Here is a 7129-nt window from a genome sequence, read left to right as displayed (position 1 = left end):
AATCCTATTTTCAGCACCGTGTGTCTGAGGCATCAATTATTCCACTCCCAAGTCAGTTGTTTTGCCACCACGTTAAATCTGCCGTGGAATCACAGTATCTGCCAGTACGTGGGCATTTGGCTAATTATTGCCTTTTTATAAAAGAACTGAGCTTTAATTGATACATTTTTCCTTGCACAAGTCATTAATGATGTGTTATTCTGGCCTTGTCATGGGGTAGTGCTGCAGATAGTGTTTTGAAATGCTAAGAAGTGGCATTTGAGAAGCGTGGATGCCACACCCTGGCTGTCCCAGTGAGAAGATGCCGGAGACGGGCCTTGGGGAGGGGATTGGGGCTGCGTGGGGCGGGGCCGCGCCGGGTCAGTGTTCTCACAGGAGACCCCAGAGGCTGGCGCTGCCTCCCGGGACCCACAACAGCAGAAGCCGTGTGAGCTGTGTGAGCACCAGTCATGCACACGTGGTGTGAGCACTGGTCATGCACGTGCTGTATGAGCACACGTTACACACGTGCAGTGTGAGTGCTGGTCATGCATGTGCAGTGTGAGCCCCGAGCCCAGACACGGGGGCTGCGGCGGCCCAGGGCAGGGGGGGGAGGGACCACCTGCTGGCACTGAGATCGTGGACCGCGACCCCCGCGCTGCCAGGTCTGGGCTGTCTCAGCCACCAGTGTGCTGTGCCCATTACAGTAGCCGAGGCTAAGACGGACACTTGGGAAAGTTTGTCACTGAAATTCTGAATGGAAAGTGTGACAACCACAAGTAAAATGATCTGTATAAAATGACACATTTGCTGCTCATTCCATCCAAGGAAGCATTTACAGACTCGGTGTTGAAATTCTCCTGCCTTGGTCTTTCACGGCTTGGGCGGAAGCTGGCAGGGCCTCCTTGTCTCGCAGGTGAAGCTGCCAGGTGGGCGCCGGGGCTCGCCCTGCCTCAGCCTCCCCACCTGCCTCCCCCACCTGCCCCCCCCACCTGCCCCCCCACCTGCCTCCCCCCACCTGCCTCCCCACCTGCCCCCCCACCTGCCCCCCACCTGCCTCCCCACCTGCCCCCCCACCTGCCTCCCCCACCTGCCCCCCACCTGCCCCCCACCTGCCCCCCCACCTGCCCCCCCACCTGCCCCCCACCTGCCCCCCCACCTGCCCCCCCACCTGCCTCCCCCACCTGCCCCCCACCTGCCCCCCCACCTGCCCCCCCACCTGCCCCCCCCACCTGCCCCCCTCACCTGCCTCCCCCACCTGCCTCCCCACCTGCCTCCCGCCAGGCCGGGACAAGACCCGGACCCTCTGTTAGGGGAAACCAAGGCAGGGCCGGTGAGCCAATCATGGCACGGCAGAGCCTGGACTGCGACACAGACATTAGCCCGACGCTGTCAAACAATTTCTGACGCAACGTGCGACGCCGCCAAGTTCCGCACGCCGCGTTTGAGAACGCCCACCTGCCCGGCGGGTGCGCACGTGTCTACGCTGGCTTCTGTATGTAGATTGACGTTCACAGTGTTTGTACTCGTATTTAACGTAGTTTGACTAGTGCATCGTCTCCCTGGCGGTTATCGCGTTTGTGCTCGGTCGGGGACGTTTGTTCCCGGCACGCAGACGCTTTCCTTCGGGTCTCGAGTCCCCTCCCGGCTCCGACCTCCCACCCGTGTGGGTGAACTTGGTGTGCCGCGGTGGGGTCAGCCTCCTCCGGCTCCCACGTGTGTTCCCAGGGCCCTAGCATCCCGTGTTGAAGTTTCAGTGCCACTGAGTCACCTGCCGATGCCAGGTACGTGCTGAGCGCGGGCGCTCGGTCCCTGCCACCCGGGTCCCGTGCTGAGCCGTCTCGTCTGGTCCTGCGCCCGCGCGTCCGCCGTGGCCGTCCTCTCATCTACTCTTGGCCTCTGCATACAAATCTCAGAATTTAAAAAAATTTTGCCAACACAAATCCTGATGGCACGTTAATTGATAATTCCCTGAATCTACAGATTTATTTGGTAGTAATTGATGTCTTTACAGTATCGAGTCTTTATTGTTTAAAATTCACTGAATACTTTTTTTTAGTTTCCTGATTAGTGGCCCTGCACTTATCTTGTGGGTTTGTTCCAGACACCTAATGCTTTATGGTGTTTGTGATGCTGTTTTATTTTCTGTGTGTTTCTGGTTTATAGAGATATAATTAAATTTAAAATTTTGACCTTGTAGTTAGCAACCTTACTTAATTCAGATAGTTGATGTTTAGATTTGTTTGGATTTTCAACATACATAGTCTGTCATCTGCAGATAACGATAATTTATTTTTCCAATCCAATTGTCATATCATAATTTCTTTTGATTGCCTTTTTGAACCGGGACTTCCAGTGAAATGCTGGATACGGAGGCAGCGGGGTGTGTGGGCGGACGGGAAGCTGCGTTGTCAAGAAACAAGGGCCGAGATGTTGAAGCCTGGGGCAGGGGGGCGACTGTGACAGGGTGACAGAGGCCACCGTGGGCAGTCGCCAGGCAAAGACCCGCGCAGAGACCCGGGGAGGAGAAAGCGTGTGGGGCAGATTCAGAGGACCGTGCGTGTGTCACCAGGCAGGTCAGGCACGGGGGTTGCACGTCACCAGCCCCACCCCTCTCTGCAGTCTTGGGGAACTGGCTGAGCCTCTCCAGTGACGTCATGCACCGCGGGCATGTCCCTGTCCCTCCCGGGCTGTGGAGCAGCAGGACTCTGATCGCAAGTCCCAGAGCCGTGGGAGGAACGTGGCCGTCTCTGACTGCGTTCCTTGGGGCTAAGTGTCAGTCACTGCTGTGTCCTCAGCACTCAGCACAGTGGCTGTGACAAATCTGGTGCATTTCGAATTAACCCGTGAATGGGAACGTACATAAAATACACAAGCTATGTCTGTAGAAATGTCCCTAAATCTTGCCCCTAACGAGAGAGCCCACGTGTGGTGGGAGCTCTGGCTGTGCCGTCTCCCAGCTGCAGAACCTGGGCAGGAAACGAAAACTCTTCAGGACTCAGTTTCCCTTCACATGAAAGGGGACGATGACACCACCCTGCAGAGTGGTGGAAATTTAAAATGTCCATATTTGAAAAATTATTCAGTGTCATGCCTGGTCCACAGTAGGAGCCACGTGTCCACGGTAGGAGCCACGTGTCCGCGGGAGGAGCCATGTGTCCATGGGAGGAGCCACGTGTCCGCAGTAGGAGCCACGTGTCCACAGTAGGAGCCACGTGTCCACAGTAGGAGCCACGTGTCCGCGGGAGGAGCCACGTGTCCACGGGAGGAGCCACGTGTCCACAGTAGGAGCCACGTGTCCACGGGAGGAGCCACGTGCGTGGTGATAAGGCGTGGTCCTTTTCCACCATCAGTCATGATGTCACGCACACAGACGCCTTCTTGTCACCAGCAGGGGCAGTCCTTGATCCTTCTTGTTTCTTTACCAGAGATGACAAGGTGCACCCTAAAAGAACACAGGCTTTGGAATCAAAATGACCTGTGTTCAAACCTACACCCCACCATGTAACAATTGTGTGACTTTGGGCAATTCTTTAACTTAGCTCAGTAACCCCACCTGTGAAATGGAGAGATTATAAATATAAAGGTCATTAAATATGAAATGTATGATTTGGAATCAAAAGCGTAGTTTATTATATCTCAAACAAAAAGCAGTACAATTAATCAAAGTATGAGCCTGAACTATCAACACAGTTTTTGGTCTTACCAGTAGCTTGTTTATGCCAGCCGTGAGGAAGCCTGGAGAGCGAGTGGCCATAAAATCATGAAAGGCTTTTTCCACAGCTTGTTGAGAATGGAATATTTTTCCTTGCAAGAAGAGGTCCAAAGCCTGGAAGAAGTGGGAGTCAGCTGGTGCACGGTCTGGTGAACACGGTGGATGACAGAGAGTTTCCAAGTCCAGCCTCTGTAGTTGGAGCAGCATTTTTTGTGCGACATGTGGTCGAGCAAGAGGATTGTACTGTCTCTATTGACCAATCTCTGCTGCTTAATAGCAAGCATCCTCATCATTCTGTCCAGTTGGTTGCAGTAGACATCCGCTGTGATTGACTGACCAGGTTTCATGAAGCTGTAGGGGATGACACCAGCGCTGGACCACCAGACAGACACCATTAGCTTTTTTTGAGGAATATTCAGTTTTGGACTGTTTTGGCACTTCATGTTTATCCAACCATTGTGCCAAACACTTGTGATTGTCAAAAATAATCCATTTTCATCACATGTCACAATACAGTGTAGAAATGGTTTGCCTTTATGTCGTGACAGCAAAGAAAGGCAAGCTTTGAGACTATTTCTTTGCTGACGCTCGTTTAATTCATGTGTTACCCATCTATCCAGCTTCTTTACCTTGCTGATTTGTTTCAAATGGGCCAATATTGTTGGAATAGTAACGTCAAACCTTGCTGCTAATTCACACGTACATTGAGATGGATTCGCTTCCACTGCAGCTTTCAGCTCATCAGTATCCACCTTGGTCTCAGGTCGCCACGTGGCTCCTTTTCAAAACTGAAATCACCAGAATGGAACTTCTCAAACCATCGATGTACTGTACGTTCATTAGCCACATCCTTCCCAAACACACAATAGAACTCTTTTCGAAAATAACATGAATTTTTGACTTATCCATGGTTTACAAAAATTGCTCCAAAAAATGTGAAACATAATAACAAGCAAACTGTGCATTTGAAAGACTAAGGCTGTACCTTCACAATAAAAATAAAAAAAGAAATGTCACAGATGTCAGCTGTCAAACCCAGGACCTAAGGAAATGGGACATTTCCTACCTGATGACCTACTGCTGACCGGAATCGATTTCCTTGAGACCAGATGAAATCACTGTGCTGACCCTGACGTGCGTAGCCGTGTGAGGGATACGTGGGTTTTCACTCTGTTCCTGCACTCACAGGAGCAATTTCATAAACGCCGCAGGCAGAGATGCAGATACATAAGAGTACATATGAGTTAATGCTTCAACACGATGGTCGAAGACTGGGATGACTCGTGTTTGGGACTAACACGATGGGAGGAACGAGGGCAGGCTCCCAACCTGGTTTTAAAACCCACGGCCTCGGCTGGACTGTGGGGGAGGCGTTTCCTCTCTGCGTCCACTGGACGCACCGTGCGGTAGCAGCAAAGGTTCTGTTCCACCAGCGAGACCCGGGCACTGCAGGGACTTAGATCTGCGTACCTTCACGACTGTCTGTTGGAAGAACAGTGGTACCAGCTAAAATAATACCGGACTGCACTGAGTTATCAAAATAGCCTTATACTTCCGGGAATAGTGATAAAGGATTTCCCTGACCTCCCTCAGAAAGCTGAGATGAGAGAGAGGAGGATGCCGGATGCCTCTGACTAAAAATATAGTTTCACAGTTTATGGTAAAATTCAAGATAAAAAAAAAGAATGTGTGTGTCACCTGGTCAGTTTTAAAGACTGAGGGAGCAAATGGCAAGTCCTGGGGAACTGCCCAAGTCTGTCCCTGCAGGAATCCACACAGTCGGGCAGTCATGAGCGTGGCCTGCAGGCTGCTGCCCGAGCGGGTCAGTGTCTGCCGGCATCGTGGCCGTGCCACAGATGAGGCAGGGCCTGCGATGATGTGGCGTGGCAGAGGCCGTGTCCTGGCAGAGGCCGTGGCGTGGCCGAGGCCGTGGCGTGGCAGGGGCCGTGGCGTGGCAGGGGCCGAGCTGGCTCCTCACATTCCTCTCCCTGTCCGTCCGGCTGCTCAGGAGCCTGGGGAAGATTTTGGCGTCTGGCGTTCTCTTCAGGTGGATTGGGGACACGTCTCTCTGTCAGCTTTCCTGTCAGACCCTGCTACTCATCACACAAGATGCTAGCAAAGATCAAGTTCTGCTTTGTCAGGTGCTGGGAGCCAGGAGCACAGGTGGTGAGTGCCGCTTGGACCGTCTGCTTAAGGGATGTGCGAACCGCGGAGAGCAATGCAGTTACACAGTCACGCTGGAGAAACACTTCAGATGCATTTCTGGTGGACACGGCTGGTGACCGTGCGGTGGAAACCAGTCAAACCTTTCCTTTCTGTTCACGTCTCACACATGCTCTTGCCCCCGTGTCCCGGGGTCCCACCAGGACACCAGCCCGTGTCATCCTTGGTGTGCAGGTCGACACACGGAGGATGCACTTGGATCGTGTGCACCTGGTTTCGGGGTGTTCTGCAGACGCATATCTGACCCCTGACCTCTGGCCGTATTACCCGCGGTCAGCAGGAGGTGCGGACGGCAGGTGACGGCCCCGCTGTTGTCCCTCACGTCCCGGCGGCTCTAGAGCAGGTCCCCCTCACAGGAGCCGGCCCACACCCGCCCCCGCAGCTCGATCCTGGACCACGCAGCTGCCAACGGGCCATCACTCAGAAGGCTGCATTTGCCTCTCGCCGTGTGGTTGCTCCAAAATGGGCCACCAGGCAGGACCTCGTCCATCAGGGCGGTTTCCGGAGGGTTTCCACAGCGACGGGGAGTGTGCGCAGATGCAGGGTTGGGGAGCGCGGCGTCTGTCTCACCCACGTCCAGCCCCAAGCGAACGTGTGGGCTGGAGACCACGCGGCCCAGGAAACAGCTGAGCTTATGAGTTATGAGTTTGCTGGACAAAAGTTAAGCTTTTAAAATGCTAACTGCAGATCTTGCAGAATAAAAAACCTAGTGCCATGTTTTTATGATCACAAAGCTTTGGGTGAAAGGCAGCTGCATCCTAAAAGATTTTGTCCTACGTTGTCACTCGCGTGATGAACGGCAGTTAAATTATGTGTTGAACTCAGTCGCTTCCAAGGAAACAGTTTTCTAATTATTGAAGCTATCTTTCGATGATACTGGAGATGAAATCTTTTCAAATTCTTGTAAATGAGGGAGTTCTTACAAAATAGAATTCTTGCTGAGTTTATGAAATCTTGGGGTTTTCTTTCCTCTGACTTTAAAAAAAAACTTCCTTTTTAAATCTCCCAAGTTTTAAATGTGCGGGTGTGGGAAGGGCGTGTGTTATTGGTGACTCTGTGTTGAGGAGCTTCGTGGTCCAGATGAGAGGGGATTGCTGTGTGTAACCCAGCAGATGTGACTTTTTAAAGCTAAATACCAAGGAGGATGCCAAAGGTATTCACAAGGGGGTCAAATATGATCAAGGAAACATCGTCTTTGGAGAATCACAGCTA

The sequence above is a fragment of the Eulemur rufifrons genome, chromosome 19 (assembly GCF_041146395.1).
Source record: "Eulemur rufifrons isolate Redbay chromosome 19, OSU_ERuf_1, whole genome shotgun sequence".
Classification (NCBI taxonomy): domain Eukaryota; kingdom Metazoa; phylum Chordata; class Mammalia; order Primates; family Lemuridae; genus Eulemur; species Eulemur rufifrons.
Note: the sequence above shows the minus strand (reverse complement) of the source record.